The sequence below is a fragment of the Pelodiscus sinensis genome, chromosome 1 (genome assembly GCF_052426305.1).
Source record: "Pelodiscus sinensis isolate ZL-2025 chromosome 1, ASM5242630v1, whole genome shotgun sequence".
Taxonomy (NCBI): domain Eukaryota; kingdom Metazoa; phylum Chordata; order Testudines; family Trionychidae; genus Pelodiscus; species Pelodiscus sinensis.
In genome coordinates this window covers 123135251-123158760 of record NC_143052.1, presented here as the reverse complement: position 1 = coordinate 123158760, position 23510 = coordinate 123135251, and positions in this window count along the sequence as shown.

The following is a 23510-nucleotide window of genomic DNA, read 5'->3' as shown; positions in this document are numbered from 1 at the left end:
CCTTTGCTTCAGCATGTGGTTCCCTCGAGATCCCAAATCTGAATATCTTCAGAAAACTCTGCAAAGAATATCTTCGAGTTCCTGATAAACCAAATACAATTGTAGGTGCCATTTAGAGGAAATGAGGTTTATTTTTGTGCAACCTGGTTATTAAGTATTTTATGGTATAATATTGCTCTTACGTTTTTTCAGTTACCATATTTTAAGTATTTGTCAGAAGAACCTAAATTGTTTGGATAAGCACCTCTTTGTAGAAAGCAAAATAAATATTGTAAGTTAAACTCTACAGCAGCAAGTGCTGTTGGGAAAGGAAAACCATTTCATTAAGATGCCCAAGTCTGGGACATGGAAGAGGGAGCTGACAATGTGCTATCTTCTGTTTGTGGATGTTTATGTCTAGAAGCATTCTAATCAGTATATAGATAGGAGTATACCCATGCTTTCATTTTAGCAGGTTGGGATGCATGCACACTTTTTGGGAGTCATGAATACTGCCAAAGAGGGGAAAATACAATTCTAATTAGAAGCATGCAAACCTCAAATGTTTAGCTTTGCTGGCATTTGTGCAAACATTTTCTTTGGTTTCAATTTGCACAATCTTCCCTCCGCTCCCATTTTCCCCTTCCAAATTTCACTATAAGTTTCAGGTTCACACAGATTGGAAAAAGCTGGAAGTGTAACTCAAAAGAGAACTGCCAACTTACTCACAGTTTTGTTGTAAAACCCATAAGTCTCTGTCAGGCTTCACTTGAGAGAGTCACAGATTTCCAGTAAACCTAGACTAATGATTGAGCTTGTAATCAAGTTTCTTATGGTTTTGTGTCTTGTTTCAAAAATGTTGCACAGCTCTGGTTCTAATCCTCCATTTACCACAATAGATTTTGAAGTACAGTACAATGGGTATTATCTGAGCTTTGGTTCACCAAATGTCTTGGCCAGACGTGTCCTCCAAAGTTTAACTAGTTGAAGAAGAAAACTGTGCCGTTAACTTCCCTAAGGCTAGAGGGGAAGAAAGGGGAGAACTAAATGTTATATATTATAGATTTTTGTGCAAATGTCTTTTCTCTAATCTTCTTCTCTTTTCTTCAGCTGGCCATGGAAAAGCTGAGTGCCTCAGATAACTCCTCTTCCTCCTTCAGCCAACCCGTTCCTCAATTAGCATATATCCTGACTATATTAACTTTAAGTTAAGCAAATAAAATTCTGAGACATGTAAACAAAGAGGCAGACTCTCTGTTTACTTTTTTGCTCACTCACTGACAGATAAGAAATGTCACTTTTTGAAGGAGCCTTTAAGTACTGTTTGTATTTTAGTGAATTTGATTGCCTGGAATTTATTATACCTATAGGTAGATCTGTTGGTTTCATAAAAAGCTGAGATTAATCTAGGTGCGCATGCTGAAATAGTTTTCAGTTCATTTTGTAATGATTCAAACCCTTGCCAGATGGAAGCTGGATGATAGATGGAATCTCTGCTAGTCCTTCTTTAAATTTCCACAAGGAGCTCTTGCAAACCCTATATCACTGCTGTGAAGGCGGCAACTCTGTGCAAGAAACTACAATTTCACAAAGAAGGTTGTCTGCATCAGAATGACATCATAAGAAACATACAATATTCAAAACAAAATGCCCTCCTGCCAAGAGTCTGTATCATTTACAGAAGACATAATCTCGGAAACATTAGCATTTAAAGCCGCCATTCAAATCTCTGGCCTCTGCCTTTCCTTGGGGGTAAGAAAAAGAAGAGACCACTAAGAATTGATGTGGACACAATTGCAAAATGATGATAGATAATTCCATGCATGTAAGTAGCAGGCCACAAATTTTATTAAACTTTAGAATGGGGAAGGATGGTGTCTGCCCATCACCCACACCAGGCATTTAATTGGTTCCAGTCCAGCAGTTACAAGGATCCTTACCAGATAACCTGTAACTCAGAGTGGGCTCTCCTCAGCATACCACTCAGGACTCACTGAGTCCTAATGCCCTCCTTACCTTCCCCCGACCACTGCAAAGGGGAAAGAAGGTATAACAGGGGGCAGGGGAGAAGAAGGGTTCCACGCCTCAAAGTCCACAAGGTCTCACTCATGGGCCCAAGGTCCGTCACCAGAATCCTAGGTGTTTTCCCCCTGGGAACAGTTAATCTTATCTTTTTAACTTCAGTAGAAACCAGCCACAAATTGTAATAAATGAACACGTCTGCCCCAGTACCTGAGTTAGATACTAAGCACATTCCGACTCAACCCACCATGTCTGGAAGGGGCTGCAAGGAGGATGAAAAACTCACTCCTCATTGGCCCATGGGAAGAAAAAAAATCCTCCCTAATCCCCAAAGGGGTATTTGGCTAGAGTCATGGTATCTGTCAGGCTGGGTTCACACTCCTAGTTCAGCTGGGGTGTCTGGAACAAAGCAGAAAGAGGCTCTCAGGCTCCTGCTCTAGGTTAACTCCAGGAGCTAGAGAATGCTGGCCAAACAGCACCCCTCTCACATCGGGGCAATGAGTGCTGAAGACTTGCAAGGTGAGAAGCTACCTCGTGTCCCTCAGCAAGTGTCTCTCTCCCTTGGTGTTCGGACAGCTTTCTTTCACTGCTGGCCCCAACTCCCCTGTCCATTGAGGCAAGTGGGGTGGTATGTCTATTGACAGAGCTTGTCAATACCTAAAACACATGATAGTACAAGCACTGTTAGAGAAACTTGAGAAACCTGGCAGACGATTGCCTAATAGCTAGGCTGACTTTTCTAAGCAAACCAACCAAAAAGCTAGCAAAAAAAGTCTCTAACAGGTGTTCTGGATCCTTCTCAATGGAGTTTCAGGCAGGAGTGCCACCAGTCCAGATTTTCCCAGCATCAACTCTTGATTGAGGTGCTTGTCCCAAGAAATCTGTAAGGCTGCTCAGGAGTCATTGAAGTTGCCCAGTTTTATGGGCTCAGGAGCATCCTGGATGTTCTATTTTTTGTCCTTCAGAAACAGCTATTGTTGCTTCAGGCCAGGGCATTGTACAAAGACAGCCCTTGCTGCAGCAACTGGGCTCCTCCTGTCCATTGACAAGGGAAGCACAACCAGATTTGTCTTGTGGGATTTCTCTGGCATTTATACTATTGATCACCAAAATCTCTTGTACTATACCCAGCAGACTGAAGGGATGAATGGAAAAACCTATCAGTAGTTCAGCTCCTCCTTCAGATGCCCCAATTCAGCTGTCCATCAGTGGGCATAAGTACTCAGGTACTTTGCGAATAGGAACCAGACCAAACTCAGAGTTGTTATAAAGGCCGTGATTCATGGAAATCCACGATTAATTTAGGCTGCGAATAGCTGGGAGATGCAGAGTCCCACTGCTGCCCAGGGTGGGCAGGAGCTAGATGGTATATCCCATTACCAAGCTCTGAGGCAGCAGGGGTACCTCACAGCCCCTGGCTGCCACAGGCAGAAAGAAGGACCCTGGAACACCTGTTTGCCTATGGGTAGTGGGATCCCTGCAGCTCCCAGACCACTGCAGGGGCAGTGTACCCCACAGCTTTTCGTCACTGTGGGTGCCAGGTGGCTCTGCAGACAAGAGGGCCCCCATAGCACCCAGCTGGTCCCCGCAGCTCCTGGTCTCTGGTGGTGGGGGACCTCACAGCTCAGAGCTGCAGGGGAGTGGGACCTTGGAGTGGTGGGGGCCTCCTGGAGTTCCCACTTAGGCCCCCACAGCTGCCTAGCAGCTTTCCATTCTGCGATGGATATTTTTAGATGGGCCATGGGCTTCTGTCAATTTTTCTTAATTGCCCATGACCCCATCCATGACTTGTACTAAAAATATCCATGAAAATTTTGTAGCTGTAGTTATTAAGTGCTGCTCCACCTTTCAAACCCTCATCTGCAAAGATTTACCAGGCTTGGTCCTCCCTCCTATTGTGTTCAACATGGGTGTGAAGCCCAGAAGGTGCAACAGCGTAGACTAGAAAGCCAGCAGGATGTAGAGGGCCCCTGGATCTACACCTCCATGATGTCAAATGTAAGGAGAACCTGATATCCACTTGCTCAGACTCTGAATAAAGATCAGGTACTTCTAAACCTAGGCAAGAAAGAAGCGATTCTAACTTGAGAGAACTGTTTTGGTGAATTCCTCTGTTATTCCCCACCACCAGATTTTTTTCTTACCTCAGTATAGGGATTGCTGGGTGAGCTCCACAGAAAAGGTTGATACTGTCTGAGATTGTGTTACCTTTCCTTGGTATGGTTTTGAGACCAGAGATCTGGTCATGTGTTCCTGTCCCTTAGTCACTTAATCTTCAGCTCCCCCTCCCCCCCAGTGTAGATCCCAGTTGAATGGGGAGGAAATGGGGAGGAAAGGTGTTATACAGGCAGGCAAGTCTTCCATTCCTTGCAGAATGGTGGAGAACTAGGCTTGGGGAAGGTGGATCCAGGAGGTTATGATGTGTCCCTTTGATATTTCTAGAACTAGAGAGGTTGGCAGTGTATAATTCTTAATGGGGAGCTGCCACACAATCAACAAAAACATTTTACAATTCTTCAACACTGTGGAATCAGTTCAAGGTTCCATTGGAGACCTCAAGTGTGAAACATGAATCAGTTTTTAGCAATACAGTTAAATAATCCAGGTGTAGGGAGTGAAGCAGTACTTTCTCTAGCAATATTCTGTCATCTTAAGCCGTGTGTCCTGTCTGACCGACTTAAATATTTTGTTATTACTAATCTGTAAAAAGTCAGAACTATTTTATTGGAGAGAGAAATAGTTTTCTTAAGGCTCCGTTGATAATAGCCAGTTCTTTGGAAGTTACTTTGATACTGTGAGTTTGTTTAGTGAAACCCATTAGCTCCCAAAAAGGAGTACGTACTTCGGCAGTCTCATTAGAGCTGCATTTGAATCAATTTTATTCCAGCACTGATGGAGACAAGTAAATTCTAGCTGATCATGGGAATGCCATGAAATTTAGGTTCTGATATCACAATTGATAGTACGTGTTGGCTCAGGATTGGAGCTTAATAGTTTTTTTTTCTTGACGACTGCCAATGTGTCTAAGTTTGCTAATGTATGTAAGACACTTCCACATGTCTGTTGTGGTGGATTGTGGGGATGTGCATGTTTCACCTGTTAACCAGTAAGCCTCACCTTTAATGGGTGAGGTTTACCAGTTAAGGTCAACCAGTGGGGGCTGGAGTAGCTCCCTGCCTGCCATGGACAGGGCTGCTCCTGCTGGACATGGGAACAGCCCCTGCCCGCCGAGTGCCCTGGCACATGGCAGACAGGGGCTGCTCTAGGATTCCAGCCAGAAGATCAGTCTCTGTCCATGGCAAATCCAGTCATCCCACAGGCACGGGCTGCTCCAGCCCAGCAACAAGTAAGGAGGGCAGGACCACTCCTCTCACCTGCCTGCCCCTTTAATTAATTTTAAATCCCTAGTGTATTGTTCCTGGTTTTAATTGGACAGAAGATGTGAATATTTTAAAATACTGATGCATTTCAGTTCTGTATATAGAGGAAATTGCAGATGGACATATATAAAATTCCACAAGGAGGCAGCAGCACACTTGAATTTGCTTGCTTGCTGAAAATTCATAGCTCATTATATTTTAAGAAAATTTTAATCCAGCATGTGTATTGTTTGGATAAGAACATTTAAAAATATTTAATTCAGAAAAAGCTTCTCCCTTTTTTCCTGTTAACAGAAATTTCAACATTAGCCTTATATTTCTCTGTGAGCTGTCACCCAAATATTTACAAGTTATAGAAGAGTAGAACTTAAAAAAAATTGCATCTGATTAGAAACTAAAAATCAGTGTTTCATTTGAGACAATATAGTAAAAGTTCTGTCAGTATTTCCATTGTGCCACCATGTTTTCTGGGTTTTATCACACATAAGAAAAAAATTATAATTTCCTGAAACCTGCATTTGAAGGCCTAAATGCTACAAATATGTGTGAACAGTCCGGTGTTACCAGTTTTTGAAGGTTCTTTTCTAAACTCTGCATGACCCCAGCTCAGCTCAATATTTCATGGGATCCCCTAAATTGTAAAATCAGTACACTAAAAATCAAGGTGAGAGCTGCCTTAAATATGCCTAAAGATATGCACACAGATTTAAGCTTTATGATTCCCTTAACCATAACTGATTTAACTTAAATTTTTCTTCACGGGATAATTTGACCATTTGAGTAACAATTTTTTTCATTTTTATTCTAAGAAATTTAAGAGGATATAGTGCTTATAAAAGCTGCTAGATTTAGCTATAGCACAAGAATATCATGGCCAGCAGCAGTGCAAGCTTCTTGCATGCAGCTCTTCATTTGGTTCATGTATGACCTTATTCACCTCTAAGAAAGCAAGTTCACTGAGGCTGCTAACCCTAGCAGCAGCTTTAGTACTGGTTTTGTTATATGGATGCCTGTTTAGTGGGTAGAGCTGACCAGAAATTCTTTTTCCTGTGAAATTTTGGTAAAAACTTTTTTTCTTAAATAAAAATCTAGAACTTCAAAAAAAATTTACATTTCAACTATCAAACCTAATTTGTCTGTCTAAACAAAAAAAAGCTTTCAATGTTTTTTATGAAAACAGTTTTCATTTATGGGTGCATCTGCACAGCAGGACTTAACTCAAAATAAGCTACGCAAATTGAGCTACGTCAATTGCATAGCTTATTTCAAAATAGGGAGAGTCTACACAGCACTTATTTCGAAATAGAGCACGCTTCCTCCACTTCCCTTACTCCTTGTACAATGAGCCTAAAGGAGTCAGAATAAGAAGTCCTCCAGCTTGAAGTATTTCGACATTATTTCAAAATAACTGCCTGCTATGTAGACGCGGACTAAGTTATTTGGAAATAACGCTAGTTATTTTGAAATTATGTTGCTGTGAAGACGTATCCTTACAGAAATGTATTTAATCAGGCCATTTTCTTTCCAAAAGTGGGGGGGGGGGGATTACTTTGACCAGTTTTAGAACTGAGAACTGGGCTGAAACCACCAAATTCATTTCACCTGGGTCAATGAATAGTCATCAAATAGTAACTTTTACTCCTTGTTGACTAGGGCAAAAAAGTACTGATAATCTAGAGATGAAAGACACTAGATCCCATTCCCAAGTAATCAGTCACAAACACAGCCAATCCTCCAAAACATACTTGAAATTGAGCAGGACTAGCATCAAGCAGCTTATTTTGTACGGGAATGACTAACTTGGCTATCCTCACCCCACACCATTTGGCAGCCACACCAGCATGGCTCAATCCACTTTAAAGGGGCCCTGGCACTAGCACCTGCTGCAGTTCCATCTGAGAGGTGCAATGTTAGAGCCTGCAGCTGTGCAGCAGCAGCATGGAATATTGTTCTGGGGGGTGAAGCAATGAGAGGGCAGCACAAGCTGGCAAGGGGCTCAGAACCCCAGAAGGCAAGTAGGGAGGAAGAAGGTGAAAAGACAATGCTGGAGTAAAAGGGGATTGTCACAGGGTGTCCTAGGGATCGGGGCACCTCTAGTCATTCCCTGTAAGTACAGTCCCTAGTGTCAGGGCTAACTCAGTCTCTTGGGCTTTTTTCCGGATTGGATTCCCCCCTATTAGGGTCAATACAGCCAGTCAGGCCTAGTCACTAGTCTAATGCACCCCTATGAGGATCAATATGGCCTCTTGGGCCTAGTCACTAGTCCAATTCACCCCTATTGGGGTCAATACGGCCAGTTGGGTCTAGTCCCCAATCCAGTCCACCCCTATTAGGGTAAATACGGCCTCTGCAGCCTAGTCACAAACACAGCTCCCCTCGCTCAGGGTATGGACGGCCTTGATGGCCTGGCTCACAGGTAGGTCTCCCGACAAGCCTGGGAGCTCGGTTGCCATGGGGGGAGGCTTCAGGGGACCCGGGCCCAGGGCCCTGTGGCGGTGATCGTGCACGCTGCCTGCTCAGCGGGGATTCCAGCCGAAGCTCCTGGCGCTCACTCCCCCGCCCTGGGCTCCTTCCTACCGTCCCTGGCCGTTGTTCTGGTCTCGGCGCCTGGCTCGGCAAGTTGGGGCCTCATAACAGTCTTCCCGAGCTGGGGTCGTCGCTGAGGCTGCGGCGATGATGGTTGAGGCAGGGCCGGCTGCTCCTGGGGCTGCGGTGGCTGCTGCAGGGTCTGCTGCTCGTGAGCCCCTACCCAAGCTTCTTCCCTTCTGGCCGTCTGCCCCAGCTGCCCTGGGTAGCCCTCTTTTATCCCAAAGCAGCTGGAGCATGCCCAGCCAGCTACAGGTGGTGTGACCTTCCTTACCTTCAGAGTTGGGTTAATCCCTTCCGGTCTAATGCAAGGGAGGCTCACTCCATCACAGGGATTTGCTAAGGAGAGGAAGCTGGATCTTGAAGGACAGTGCATAAGGAGCCGGCTGCAAGAGGCATACAGGGTAGGACCTATGAGCTGGACCATAGGGACACCAGGAGAGGGACTGCAGCTTGGGCACCTGGAGAATAGTTGTGGCCCTCTGGCTGAGGGTAGAGCTGTTGGAAAGAGATGTTATCATTGCAACGTTGAACCAAAGGAACATCATAAAGCCATGTTGAGTGATGCTGGACTTGTAGCCAGGGAAAGGACGAGTTGATTCTTTCTTAGAGTGACAATTTAACTTTTTATTTTCCAGAGCAAGTATTTAATGTTACTTTGTATTGTTTTATACTTCATTATTATTACTGCCAATTTATTTTTCTTAACTTTACATTCTTATCTTCGCTGTTTTGATTAGCCTCTGCCTACCCTCACAGTAGGCATAGCCTAGCTAATGCCTGGGATGCCATATTCCCCAAATGAGAAACTGCTTCCAACTATGGTGGTATTAGTACTCAAGCCTGGCCATGGCACCAGGACAACTTTTGGGAGAGGGTGTCCTGCCATTTTAGGCCCTTTCCCATGCCAGGAGACAGCAGCAACTATAAGCAATTCCACCAAGTTTCCAATCCTCTCAAGCACACTCCACCAGTGGGATAGCTGAAAGCAAAGTGTCTGAGGCACCAAAATCTTTAGCACTGGCCCTGAAGATAAACATTGGACATTAGTCTCTCTCTGCCTCTGCCTCAGTCTGTAAAGCAAGAGTAAGTCCTACCTTAAAGGGGAGTTGTAAAAATAAATGCCTAATAATAAAAATAAAGGAATTGAGGTGCTCAGATATTATGGTGAGAGGAGCCAATTTGGTATATGAGAGAGAGAAATTACTGCACATTTATTTTTTTTGCTACTGAACTTGCTTATTAGGAGTTGGTGTCATCATTTAAAAAGTCTTTTTCCTGGCAGTTTCGCTGTAAGTGAAATGCCACTACAATTAAAGGTGAGGATAGGTTACTTTTTTCAGAGATAAGATGTGGAACTAAAGTCCTGACAATTTGTAGTTATTAAAGTTTCTATGGCACTTTCTGCAAGAATCAGCAATGCTGCTGGGGCCAGGATTCCTGCTTGAGTAATTACATTCTGTCCATCTTTCAGTTAGATGAGGTATTTTTCAAATCTTTGGTATAGTGTTCCTATGTCCTGTTCAACAGCTCTTCATTTCACTTCAGATGACGCTACATTTCAGTGATGGGTGAAGTGATCTCTAAAGTGTATAGTCTGTAAAGCACTTTGGGATTTTTCCAGATGACAGGAATGAAACAGATGTCATTTATTAGTGCAGTGCTTATGTAGTTTGGCAAAGAATAGAATTTGGGGGAGGAGGCAATTTCTGACATCATGATTGTAATCCACCCCACCTGGGCCAGTTGTGGGGTTTGAATGTGAGACCGTGAGAGAGAAAAGGCCATTTTGCCCAATTCCATGATGTGGCACTAGTCTCCGAGGACTATATTAATTGCAATTTGGGAAAGTGCTGTCTTCTGTCTTTTTCTGTCTATACAAAAGGAAACAACTAGACTAGGCTAGACTAGCCTAAAAAACACAGATTTTCCTGGAATGTGGGATTTGTCATACTAGATTCAGTTCATTGGCCCATCAAGTCAGATATCCTGTCTCTAATAGATTCCATTTACATGATGCTTCAAAGGAAGTAACTTTACCTAGCCAATAATGTGCCTAACTAATGCTGCAAACGGGTGAAGTGAACACGCCTCTCAGGCCTGTAGAATTCAACTGGCAGCCCATGCCTGAGATCTGATTACTCCTTTCTTAAAAAGGGCAAGTCTACATTACCACTTAAGTCAATCTAACTTGTCATTCAGGGATCTGAATAAGATGCCACCCTGAGTGACACAAGTTACAGAGACCTAAGTGCTGTCCACACCAGCAATATGTCAGCAGGAGACCCTCTCCTGCTGACGTAGTTACTGCTACTCATGAAGGTGGAATAATTATGCCAACAGGAGAGTGCTTTCCCATTGGCGTAGAACATCTTTACCAGATGCACTACTGCAGCTGCACTGGTGTTGCACTTCTAGTGTAGACCTGTCTTAAGTTGTATAACCAAATGGGGTCAGTAATCATAAAATTATACAGGCTTCAAGCTTCAGTATTTGACTCTGACACTTCCATGACAATGAACTGTACTGGGTGTAATATTCCCTTTTCTGTGTCCTCATTTAGCTGCAGATTAATTGAACCAAATGACCTCATCTCATATTATTAGACAGAACAAAAAACCCAACCAAACCCTCTCCAAATCTTCTTTCCATGCGTTTCCAGTACTTTGGGGGTGGGTGAGTGGGCGGGGGGGAGGGGAAGGGGGAGTTTAACATATGAAATGAGTTACTTACTGTTCCACTTACTTGCTTACTAAATGTTTCCACAGCTCCCATTTTCTTTGGAGATAAATGTGGTTAGACTATCAAACCAATTTCAAATCATTCTATTTTTAGAAAGATGCAGAAAGCAGCTCTAATACATGAAAACATATAAGTGTGATTTAGGGGGTAAAAACCAGGATTTCTTGATTTTTTTTTCAAAGGTGCTTACAAAGCTCTTAAATCCAGTTGCTGTGTAGTGAATTTAGCCACAGAAGGTTTCGTTCACATTTTAAAGAGGAAATAGATGGGGGAAAAGGATTAGATAAAATGTTACAATTCTTCTGTATGTTACAATTTAGAGACTAAGTGTAAGATTTTGATATGGCTGGATTTAGGAGTCTCAGAGGGGTAGCCGTGTTAATCTGTAACTTTAAAAACAAGTAGTCCTGTGGCACCTTAGAGACTAACAAAGGTACAAGATCGTGAGCTTTCATGGGTTAAACCCACTTCATCAGATGAACCTGTGTGGGGAGGGTACCACAGATAAAACAGACAGATGTACAAAACAGACAGGAACTGAAGGAAAAGTTTCAGAACTCCCTCCCCTTATTCTCATAAAGTTTTAAATAAGACATGTTTATAAACCTATCAGCTTTGAAGTGCCTCAGCACAGCACCCATCTCCTGTCTCATCCAAGGCCAGCTGGATGAGGGAGTAAAAAGACATTAAGATTGTTGGTGGCATGAAACAATAGCATTTCAGTCAAACGATATGTACACAATAATTCCTCATTTAACACTATAGATGTGTTTCTGAAAATGTTCGTGCTAAGTGAAAACGTGCTATGCGGGGTTAATTTTTCCATTAAAAATAATGGAAAAGATGGGGGTTGTGTTTCAGGTGGTGGTGGCAAAGTCAGTTTTTTGTTGGTGCTCGGCCATCAACATCAACATTAGATATCTAGCAGCACAAGTCGCCACAGTTTGTTAAAACACAAAGATAAACACATGAGTGAGAGAAGGAGCACTGTGACCACATTATTCATCTTCTCATGCGTATTACCACACTGTTTTCACCAACTTATACCACCACACGAAGCAGTCCACTACTTGATTATTTTTGTGTTATTTCGGGGATGGTTGTGTTATTCGAAAAACATTCCCTATAACAAAATCGTGCTATTGAGAAAACGTGTTAAGCAGGCACATGTTAAACAAGTAATTACTGTATAGAGGAATGGCACTGAATAGTAGTATGGGAGGTAACAAAGGCACAGAGACCACATCTGGTGCTGACATCCTGAAGCCACCTCCATCCCTATGTCTCTAGCTTGTTTACTACAATGGTGCCATCATGGTGTGGTATGGGAAGGTGTCTGACCACAGAGGAAGAAATAAGACAGCCATCCCTATAACCCAGTAAATATTTTGTTTCTCTCAGGCAATTGGCCTGTCGTGCCAATAGAGTCTGAGCTGCAGCTGCAAAGAGTTTGGATCCCTTGTCAGCTTCTGGGTGGTATAGAATATGAGCCTTCTGAAATAGCTTGCCATGCAATTTATAATAAGCAATGGGTTGGAGATGCAAATATAAATGGGGTTATGGAAAATGGGCCGTCTTGAATAATCTGTTTTAAGCAATACTTGGAGTACCAAGAAATTCCAGACATACTTGAAAGCATCAAGGAAAGAATCCAGTTAATTCAAGAAAATCCCAATCTGGAATCGTACCATTGCCTAAATTACAGCTTGCTTGAAACCTGCCAGTACAAGAAAGCTACATTTGCAGTATGATTAATACAATTAGTACATTGTATTACAAGAGAGTGTAATGTTTGACTGAACTTTCTCTGTCAAAACCACAGATTAAAAATTAATTCAACAGTTCTCTTTTTTTTATGGTTGCTTGGATCTATTGTAATATAAATAGCTTTCTGCTCTTTCTCTACTTTACAGGGAACCATGCTTGCAACAAGCATATCGAAAAAGAGCTGGTACTAGGATGAGTTGAAGCAGTAGTATGAACAAAACCTTAATATTTCTTAATAGTTAGTTATATTACTGTTGCATCTAGAAGTACTGGTCAGGACTGAAATCAGTTGTGCTAGGCCCCAAACAAACATATATAAGTCCCTCCTCTGAAGATCTTGAAGTCTCAATAGACAAGGTGGGCAAAGAGTGCAGGAAAAAGACCATTCAACATACAAGCACAATGATCAGATTGGAGAAGCGCAGAATAGAAGGGATTTGGTGGCAGATCAGGTCACAGAGTTATGAAGTCTCTGCTCTATAGTTCCTTTCTCCTAAGTTTATTCAGTTTTCTGTCTTTTTTTTTTTTTATAGCTAGTCGTCTGTCCTTTTCTGGTCAGGAGACAGTTGACTGTCCTCTTAAAACTGAATCAAGCAATCTAGGTTTCCAAAACTCCTGAATAAACCATGGATGAAATAGTGGCATTATTGCCATTCTGGCACACATGAACACACGCAAAGGATATATGATGAAAAGCAAATATGCTTCCAGGCCATATATAGACCTGATCTGAAATGTCATCTTGTCCCTCCCCAGGGAAGAACATTGATTTTTACGTTGGAAGAACTACTGCACATGTCAACATTTTCACATTTTGTTCAAAAAATTTCAGTTTGGGTTAGGATTTTTGATGAAAAACTGAAAATCAAATGGTCTCCACAAACATTTTCATTTTGTTGAAAACCCAAATTTTGTTGGAGGGGAAAAACATTTCATTTTTTTTTAGTCAAAATAATCAGCCCTCAACTGCATGTAACTACTTTGTAGAATGTTCTAACATGTGACAAGATGCACCAGTAGCAGCTGATTGTGAAAAAACAGCATTCACCCCTTTCTAGAAAAGGAAAAGAGACAAAGCCAGTTAATGGAATTTCTCCTTATTTCTCCAACTGGTGGCTTTGAATTCTCCCTAAAATTACTAGGTGGAATCAGTGGCGGCCTGTCAATACAGGCAAAATAGGTGGTTGCTTAGGACGCCAAGATAAACGGCCGTTGACAGCTTTGGCTTTGGAGGCGGGAGCGCCGATTGCGTGCCGATCGCACGTTTCACCTAGGCTATGTCTAGACTGCAAGCCTCTTTCAAAAGAGGCTTTTTCGAAAGTATCTTTCAAAAAAGCCTCTTTTGAAAAAGTGCGTCTAGACTACAATACGTGGATCGGAAAATCGATCTGCTTTTTCGAAAAAGAGCGTCCTGACTGCTGGACGCTCTTTCGAAATTAAAAGCCACCCGGAACTGCTTCTGCCAGCGCATGGGGGCAGCATTTCCTTCCGCGTGCTGCTGCCTGCCCTTTGCAGAGACGCGTGGTTAAAGGGACGCCCCTGAACACCCGTTGCTCTGCTTCTGCAGCTGCCTTTGCTGTCCCTCTAGGAGGTAAGCAAGGCATTGCAGTGCTGGTTTGGAGTGCTCAGCTTCCTGGGACACCCCAGCAGGTTTTTTGTTTGGATGTTTTTCTGTTTTAGACCCGTTTTTTCGGCATGGAGCCAGAGCTACCCCTGGGCAGGCGATGGCCCCACGCCATCATATTGCAAGTGTTGCTGCATCTGCATGACACAGTCATGAGGCTACTTCCCCATCTGGACCCAGACCAGAGGTACGAAGGGATCGTCCATCATGCAGCCCCACTGCCCTTGCCTTCAAACTTCTTTGTGGACAGGCGTGTTTGGAGGCTCGACACCAGCTCTGACTGGTGGGACCGGCTCGTTATGCAGCTCTGGGATGACCAAGAGTGGCTACGCAACTTCCAGATGTGAAAGACCACTTTCCAGGAGCTGTGTACCTGGCTTGCCCCTGCTCTGCAACAGCAAGACACTCACATTTGCCCTCTGGAAGCTGGCAACCCCCGACAGCTACCGCTCCATGGGACACCAATTTGGAGTGGGCAGGTCTACTGTTGGATACATCCTGATGGAGGTAAGTCATTGTCTGGGGACAGTCACAGTTTGGGGTGGGGGAAAGAGAGACTGTCAGGAAGGGCAAAGTGGAGTGTGAGTGGGAGGGAGCTCCTCCACTCACCCTGAATTGTTGGGGGGGGAGTTCTGAGGAGGGGATTCCCGGGGTGTTTGAGAGGGAAGGTGGGTGGTGGGTTCTCCTCCTAAGAGATAAGTGCCTTATCTAACATTTTGTTGTCTGTCTCTTTCTGCAGGTGGTGAGGGCCATCAATTCGGAGCTGCTCAACAGGCTCATCTGTCTAGCAGATCTGGACAGCGTCATGGCCGGCTTTGCTGCCCTTGGCTTCCTGAATTGTGGAGGAGCGCTCGATGGGACACACATTCCAATCCGTGCACCGCCCCATCGAGCAGCCCAATTCATTAACAGAAAGGGCTACTTTTCTATGGTCCTCCAGGCCCTGGTCGACCATCGTGGCCAGTTTTCTGACATTTGTGTTGGGTGGTCCGGGTGGGCACATGATGCCCGCATCTTCAGGAACTCGTACCTCTACCGGAGGCTTCAGGCAGGAACATTTTTCCCGCATCACTACTTTGCGGTTGGGGATGTGCACATGCCAGTGTGCATAGTGGCTGATGCTGCCTACCCCCTGATGCAAGGCTGATGAAGCCCTACACCGGCCACCTGGATGCGAGCAAGGAGCAGTTTAATGCTCACCTTAACCGGGCTCGCAACCAGGTGGAATGTGCGTTCGGACGTTTAAAAGGCAGATTCCGGTGCTTGTTCACACGCCTAGACATGGGGGAGAGCAACATCCCTGAGGTGGTGGCCGCGTGTTGCGTTCTCCATAACCTGGTGGAGAGGAAAGGGGAGGTCTTCCTACCAGGGTGGGGTACAGGTGCTGATGGTCAGGAGAGGCTCTTTGCCCAGCCCCGGACAGCTGCCATCCGCCAGGCTCACCGGTCTGTTGTTTGCATACGGGAGGCCCTACGGGAGCAATTCTCAATTGGAGGCCACTGACTCTACTGAGGGGCTTCTGCCTGGGGACTGGGCCCTGGCCCAATAGAAGCTTCCCCCCACAACCCATCTCCTGACTCTGTTTGGAGAAATAGTAAACACCAGGGTTTGTCTCAAAATAATAAGTTCTGTTTTATTTTTTTTAAATATCACTCACTGGAAAATAGTATAAAATAGTATAACTGTTGCAAACATAAAAAAGCTTTTGTTCATTTTTGATGTAGAAAATATACTTTCATACCAAACTATGTACAATAAACATTTTGTTTAACACATTCCTTGTCATTTAACTGGGGTGATGGGGGTGCTTGAAACCTGGAGGGGGGAAGGGGATCAGGTTGCACGGTGCTTGCCTGATCTCAGTCTCCTGCTTGGGCTTCGTGTTCGGGGTCCACCATGGCCACGGGATCGGGTGGTGCGCTTGTCGGTTGGCTGGATAACAGCGGGTAGGTGCTCTTGGGACTGGGAGGCCTGGGGGAGAGGAGGGCCAGGAAGAGAGAGGGGCTGGGGAACTGGGAGGGCTGGGGGAGAGGGAGGTCCAAGGGGGGAAAGGCATGCTGCTGTGGAAGGGGGGGTTGGTGGGGCAGGGTCATGGGGTGCTGGAGGAGCAGGACCAGGCACAGGAGCAGGCAAGCCACAGACCTCCCTGAGAGTGGCACTCAGGGACGTGCGCTGCTGGACCAGCTCCTCCATCAGCCGGTCATGCCACTGATCCTCTGCCTCCGCCCTCCCTCGCAGGATGGTGTTGAGCTCCTGCACGGCCTCCACATGCTGCCTCAGGATGTCCGCATACACACGCCTGTGTCTGTGGCTCCCATGTCCCCGAGATGGAGGTGGGGCTGGGGTGCTGTGGCCCTCTTGCACGGCTGGTCCAGCTGTGGAGGAAAAGAGGAAGACACAATCAGTCATAAAAAACTGGACTATGTAGCACTTAAAATACTAACAGGATGGTTTATTAGGGGATGACCTTTCGTGGCCCAGACCCACTTCCTCAGATCAGAGGCTACATTTCTATCACAATCAGTCATGTGTGCAACAGCTGTCCAAAAGGGCATGCCCTCTCCTTGAGACAGGGGAATCAGACATTCTGAAGGTAACACCGTGTGTGACCTGGGCATCAGCCTGAGCATTACAGGTTTCCCTTGTGCATCACCCACTGTGCACCCACCTACCCCCCCCTCCCCCGGGTGTTACACAACCTCACTGCACTCACCTGCTGCTTCATCTCCGGCGTCAGATGACACCTGGGAGGCCTCTGGGGTCTGTGTGACTGGCTCCAGGGTGAGGGTCGCCGTCTTCTCACTGTCCTCCTCTGGCACCATGTCCCCGTCTCCAGACTGCTCTGGGTCCTGCTCTGGCGCGTCCACCACAGGGTCTGCCAAGCCTGACTGCACAAGATGCCGTGGTGTGCATGCTTCACCACCACCCAGGATCTGGTCCAGCTCAGTATAATAGGGGCAGGAGTGGGGGGCTGCCCCAGAATGGGAACTATCCTCCCTGGCCTTCACATACCCTTGGTGCAGCTCCTTAACTTTGGAGCGCACCTGGTCCTGGTTGCGAGGGTAGTGTCCTTTCTGGGCCAGGGCCTCTGCCATGTGGCCATAAATGTCTGCATTTCGCCGCCTGCTTTTTAGGGCTTGTAAGGCCTCCTCCTCTCCCCGGAGCTCGAGAAGGGTCTTGAGCTCTGGCCCAGACCATGACGGTGCCCGGCATTTGGAGTCCCTGGTTGGGTCCCCAGAAGGCTCGCTTGAAGGGCCAGGTGGGTGTTGGGGCTGGGACATGCTGCACTTAAATAGCCGTGTACTCTGGCTGCTTTGCTGCCACAAGTGGCTGTGAGGGTGCCTGTCCCTTTAAGAAATGGCTGCAGACAAGAACCAGAGATATGCAAGACATGCCCCAGATTGTCCACCAGGGCTTCTTCCTGGAGGCCATTATTTTCGAAAAAATGGCCTCCCCGCATCCACACTCACTTATTTTCGACGGAGCTCCATCGAAAAAGGCATTCTTCCTCGTGCAATGAGGTTTACCGCCGTCGAAAGAAAAGCCGCGTTCTTTCGATTTAATTTCGAAAGAACACGGCTGCAGTCTAGACGCAGGTGAAGTTTTTTCGAAAAAAGGCTACTTTTTTCGAAAAAACCCCTGAGTCTGGACACAGCCCTAGGGTGCCAGTTGCCAGCAGCTTGTCTAAGGCCGCTCCTGGGTGGAATAAAGTTCTGCAGCAAAGTGATAGAGAATGAGGACTGCAGTCATTATAAAATTTCCTACACTTGCTAAAGAATTTCTGATCCATGTTAAAGCACAGACCTTTCTTACTGTTATATAGATGTAGGGCTAGATTCTCAGCAGGGGTAAATCAGCATAGCTCTGTTGACAAGAGCCATGCTAGATTACATACATGTTTTATAATCTAGCTCAGGACCTCTCTGTACAGTCACCAGTTTGTGATTGAACTCACTTGCCAGGTCCCACCTGCTTCCAATCCCACTAGATCTAGAATCAGAGTCTAGTCACAGAGTCCAGCCCTGGCACCCTAGGGCAGTTGTTCCCAACCTTTTTGATACCGGGGACCAGCAAACCCATTCACAACCTTTTGACAGCCCACTAACATTTTATTTGGATGTTTACATATTCATTATGCAAATTACAGATAGTCAACTATGCAGATAAAATGTTGCCAGTCATCCAAAAGTCCCCAGAACCCCCAGTGCCAGCCCTAACTCCTAAAGCCCCCCCAACCCTCCACTATCTCCAGCGCCAGCCACTGACCCTTCAGTCCCCTGCACCCAACCCCTCCACTGCCAGCCTCCCATCCTCAGAGCCCCCCAGTGCAAGGGCACCAGCCAGATGCGAGGGGCATGCACAGAATGCATGCACTTTTCCCTCACTCCTTTAGCATCTAGAGAACAGAAAGAAAAGCTAGCTGTGTCCTGGAGCTGCCCCCCTACCCTCATGAAATAGCACCCTCGCCCCAGTACTAGCTCCAAATGTCTCAGTGCCAGCCCCCCCTTAGAGATCCTCTAACCACCAGACCCCTAGAACCAGCCTCCTGTTTCCAGAGCCCCACTGCAGGGAAGTGCTCTTCTGTGGCTGGGATAAGATCCCGCATCTACCCAGTGCCAGTTGGCTGAGAGGCAGGGCAGGACATGGCTCTCCCAACAGCTGCTGCAACAGTGGTGTTCCCCAACCCCACCTCGCAGAGCTGCAGCGGCCCGGCAGCCAGAGACTGGGAACTTCTGCCCTAAGGCTTGCTCCTGGGCTCTGAACTCTTGATGATGCCCTTCCTTGAGACATGAGATACTGCTGTCAAGCTGTCTTAGCCCTTGAAACCAGTGTGTCAGCTGTCCTGTGCCTCCTATACATGCTTCCTCAGAGTCCTACCTCAGTTGTAGGCATCCCAAGCTTCTAGTGAAATATATTCTGAGACAACATAGTGCAAGGAACACAGGCTTAGCAAATACGTCTCATAAACCCAGTAACCTTACTCTTAAAGCATGCAAGAGTTACCAATCTTTTTAAAATAACCAAGAAGTTGTGACATGCACTCTCCTTTTGTTTGAGCTTACCTCTCCTGTGAGCCTGCGGTTTGGAAGCAGGCCAGGCCGAGCACAATTTCTTCAGCCCTTTCTATCGTGCATGTCCTCTGTACGTGTGACAATGCAAAAAGCAGGACCCCTCTCTTAAATAGGGACCCTGTTTCTTTTCCATGTGCTCCACTGGGATGCTCCAACACTCAACTCTACCTCATCCAGACCCAGTGGGGTTGAAAGCATGTGGGACCCAGTAACTAGCTCAATTACAAGAGACTGGTGCTGAGGAGTGCTGAGGCAGGGTCCTGAGGCAGGTTAGTAATCCGGCACTGCTCTAGTCAATAGAGATGATTTACAGCTGTTGAGTATCTGGCCTACATCTATATAAAATAGTAATAAATATCTATTCTTTAATGTGGATCAGATTGTGAGACAAAGTTGATGGCCCTAGATTGCAGTTTTGATAGTTTCTCTGTGACAGTGCTTCAGTGAGATAGCAAACACCTGGCTTGGTCAACTCTCTGTAATGTAGTACAATAGGATGCACTGGGACAAAGGTGCTGTGTTTGATATCTAGTACAAAATGGAGTTCATAATCAGAAACAGATATATCCCATTCTATTACAACGACAGCTGAGGCTCTGTCCCAATATATATTTTAGAGATCTATTCTGTAAGCTTCTTTTAACATGACATAGCTAATACTAAGTTTTAATGACAAATTTAAGAGTAACAAGTCACTGGGTGATGATATTCACCCAAGAGTTCTGAAAGAACTCAAATGTGAAATTAACTGTGGTTTGTAACCTATTCTTTAAATCATCTTCTGTACCTAATGACTGGAAGAGAGCTAGAAAGCCTTCGACAAGGTCCTCCACCTAAGGCTCTTAAGTAAAGTTAGTTGTCGTGGGATAGGAGGGAACTTCCTCTCATGGACTGATAACTGGCTAAAAGACAGGAAACAAAGGGTAGAAATAAATGGTAAGTTTTCAGAATGGAGAGAAGTAACTAGTGGTGTTCCCCAAAGGTCTGTCCTGGGACCAATCCTATTCAACCTATTTATACATGATCTGGAGAAAGGGGTAAACAGTGAGGTGACCAGACTTGCAGATGATACTAAACTGCTCAAGATAGTTAAGACCAAAGCAGACTGTGAAGAGCTTCAAAAAGATCTCATAAAGCTAAGTGATTGTACAACAAAATGGCAAATGAAATTTAATATTGATAAATGTAAAGTAATGCACATTGGAAAAATAATCCCAACTATTCAAACAAAATGATGGAGACTAATTTAGCTATAACTAATCAAGAGAGATCTTGGAGCAATTGAGGAGAGCTCTCTTAAAACATCCACTCAGTGTGCAGCAGCTGTCAAAAAAGCTAACAGAATGTTAGGAATCATTTAAAAAAGGATAGAGAATAAGACAGAGAATATCTCATTGCCTCTATATAAATCTATGGTGTGCCCACATCTTGAATACAGCGTACAGTTGTGGTCACTTTAATCTCAAAAAAGATATACTGGCATTGGAAAAGGGCAACAAAAATGACTAGGGGTTTGGAACAGGTCCCATATAAAGAGAGATTAAAAAGACTGGGACTTTTCATCTTAGAAAAGAGGAGACTAAGGGGAGATATGATAGGGTATGTCTACACTACCCCGCTAGTTCGAACTAGCGGGGTAATGTATGCATACCGAACTTGCTAATGAAGCCCGGGATTTGAATTTCCTGGGCTTCATTAGCATAAAGCCAGCGCCGCCATTTTTAAAAGCCGGCTAGTGCGAACCCCGTGCCGCGCGGCTACACGCGGCAGGGCCTAGATAGTTCGAACTAGCTAGCTATTCTGAACTATCTGTACGCCTCGTGGAATGAGGTGTACGGATAGTTCGGAATAGCTAGCTAGTTCGAACTATCTAGCCCGTGCCACGTGTAGCCGCGCGGCATGGGGTTCGCACTAGCCGGCTTTTAAAAATGGCGGCGCCGGCTTTATGCTAATGAAGCCCGGGAAATTCAAATCCCGGGCTTCATTAGCAAGTTCGGTATGCATACATTACCCCGCTAGTTCGAACTAGCGGGGTAGTGTAGACATACCCATAGAGATCTATAAAATCATGATAGGTATGGAGAAAGTGAATAAGGAAAAGTTATTTACTTGTTCCCATAACACAAGAACTAGGGGGTCACCAAATCAAATTAATAGGCAGAAGGTTTAAAACAAACAAAAGGAAGTTTTTTTTCAAGCAGTGCACAGTCAACCTGTGGATCTCCTTGCCACAGAATGTTGTGAAGACCAAGACTTTAACAGGGATTTTAAAAGAGCTAGATAAATTCATGGAAGTTAGGTCCATACATGGGTATTAGCCAGGATGGGTCAGAATAGTGTCCCTAGCCTCTGTTTGCCAGAGGCTGGAAATGGATGACAGGAGAGGGATCACTTGATTATTATCTGTTCTGTTTACTCTCTCTGGGGCATCTGGCATTGGCCACTGTTGGCAGACAGGATACTGGGCTGGACAGACCTTTGGTCTGATTGGCTGGACAGACCTATGGCTGTTCTTATGTTCTTAATAAACACTGTTGGTGTTTAATTGCAAAAATCAATCTAAAACCATCACTGACATACAAATTTCCATTGGAATTTTATATAGTAATCTTTATGAAGTTGATACACTTACTTTTCTTATTCAAAGCTCCGTTCTGTCAATACAAAGCATTGTTGTCGTGGATTGCTATGGCCAATCCTTAGTAGAATCTAGAGTACAAAATGTTCCATTAATTTAAAAAATACTTAACTTTTAAAAATATGTAGCAATTGCTCTAGGTAACTAAAATTGTTACACTTTCATACAGCATGTAATGCTACCTAATAACTAATGGTCAGATTCTGCCACCTTATATAATTAGATGAGTACATATATTTTACTCTGTGAACACTGTAATTGAAATCCGTGCATAATATGACTCTAAGGCTACGTCTAGCCTGCAAGCCTCTTTCGAAAGAGAGCGTCTAGACTGCACGTGGAACTTTCGAAAAAGCAAGCCGCTTTTTCGAAAGAAAGCAGCAAGTGAGTCTGGATGCTCTCTTTCTAAAAAGCCCTGTTTGCTTTCAAGAACCCCTTTTTTCGAAAGAGCACTTTCGAAAAAAGGTGTTCTTCCTCGTGAAATGAGGTTTACCGCCGTCGAAAGAAAAGCCACGTTCTTTCAATTTAATTTCGAAAGAACGCGGCTGCAGTCTAGACGCAGATGAAGTTTTTTCGAAAAAAGGCTACTTTTTTCGAAAAAACCCCTGAGTCTGGACACAGCCTAATAGACCACACTTTTTTTGTTAGATAAAACATTATAAGCCAAAAGAAAAGACACAAGCCAAATTTTACGTTTTAAAATAGTCAAGAGAAGAAAGCAGGAGAAATGCTTTTTCAAATAACATGATTTATTGCAGTTTATTACATTAGATTTATTACACAGTTGCTAGTAGGTGATTGCATGGCATTGATTCAGAGAGAGAGAATACATTCTGAAAAGGAATTGTTTTTTTAATCTGAATATGTAGTATCAAATTTTTACTTTTATAGTACATCTTTCACCTGAGGATTCAAATCATTCCTTGAACACTTAATTTATTAAGCCTCACAATTCCTCTGTGAGCTATTAAAATATTATTTTCATCTTTGTGGAAGATGGAATAATGGAGAAAACAATATGTGAAGTGATTTTCCCAAGATCACACAATGAGTTAGGGGCAGAATCAGAAATAATGTCCCTGAAGTCCTAACTTCCACTCTCCTAGTCCAACCACTGGGCCACAGTGCTTCCCTGTGACATATTTCAAAATGTTCTCAGCAATGAGATCAAATAACTTTCTAAAAGATATGCTCCAATTCAACCTGGAAGTTATGGAGTTTGAAATGTTAATTTGGGTAAAATTTTATGGACTGTGTTATTCAGGAAGTCAGACTAGATGATCCTAAAGATCACTTACCATGCAAAACCTACTGACACTCTTCCCACCACCCCCACCCCTGCTAAAAATGAGCAATTAGTCTTCTTTAAAAACTTTCTGTAAAATTGCATTCTTCAAAACTAAGTCCTTTCATGCAAGAGGTTATGAAAAATAGTTTTAAAAACCCTGAATGTTTGAAAGGTTGAATCAAACAATTCGATTTTTGATTTTATTTTGACAAATATTCACATTGCATCTGACAGCCCCTTGTGAAAACAGTGTGGCTAGTGTCAGTTTCAAATATGTGAGATATAAAACCTTGGGAGCAGGTTTTATAAGAGAAACCTGGCAGACTGTTAACCCTAGTAGTATTATCAGTGTATGTGACTATAATCTAAACATACCATGCTCCAGAGCATTTTCATTAGATTCTGACATAAG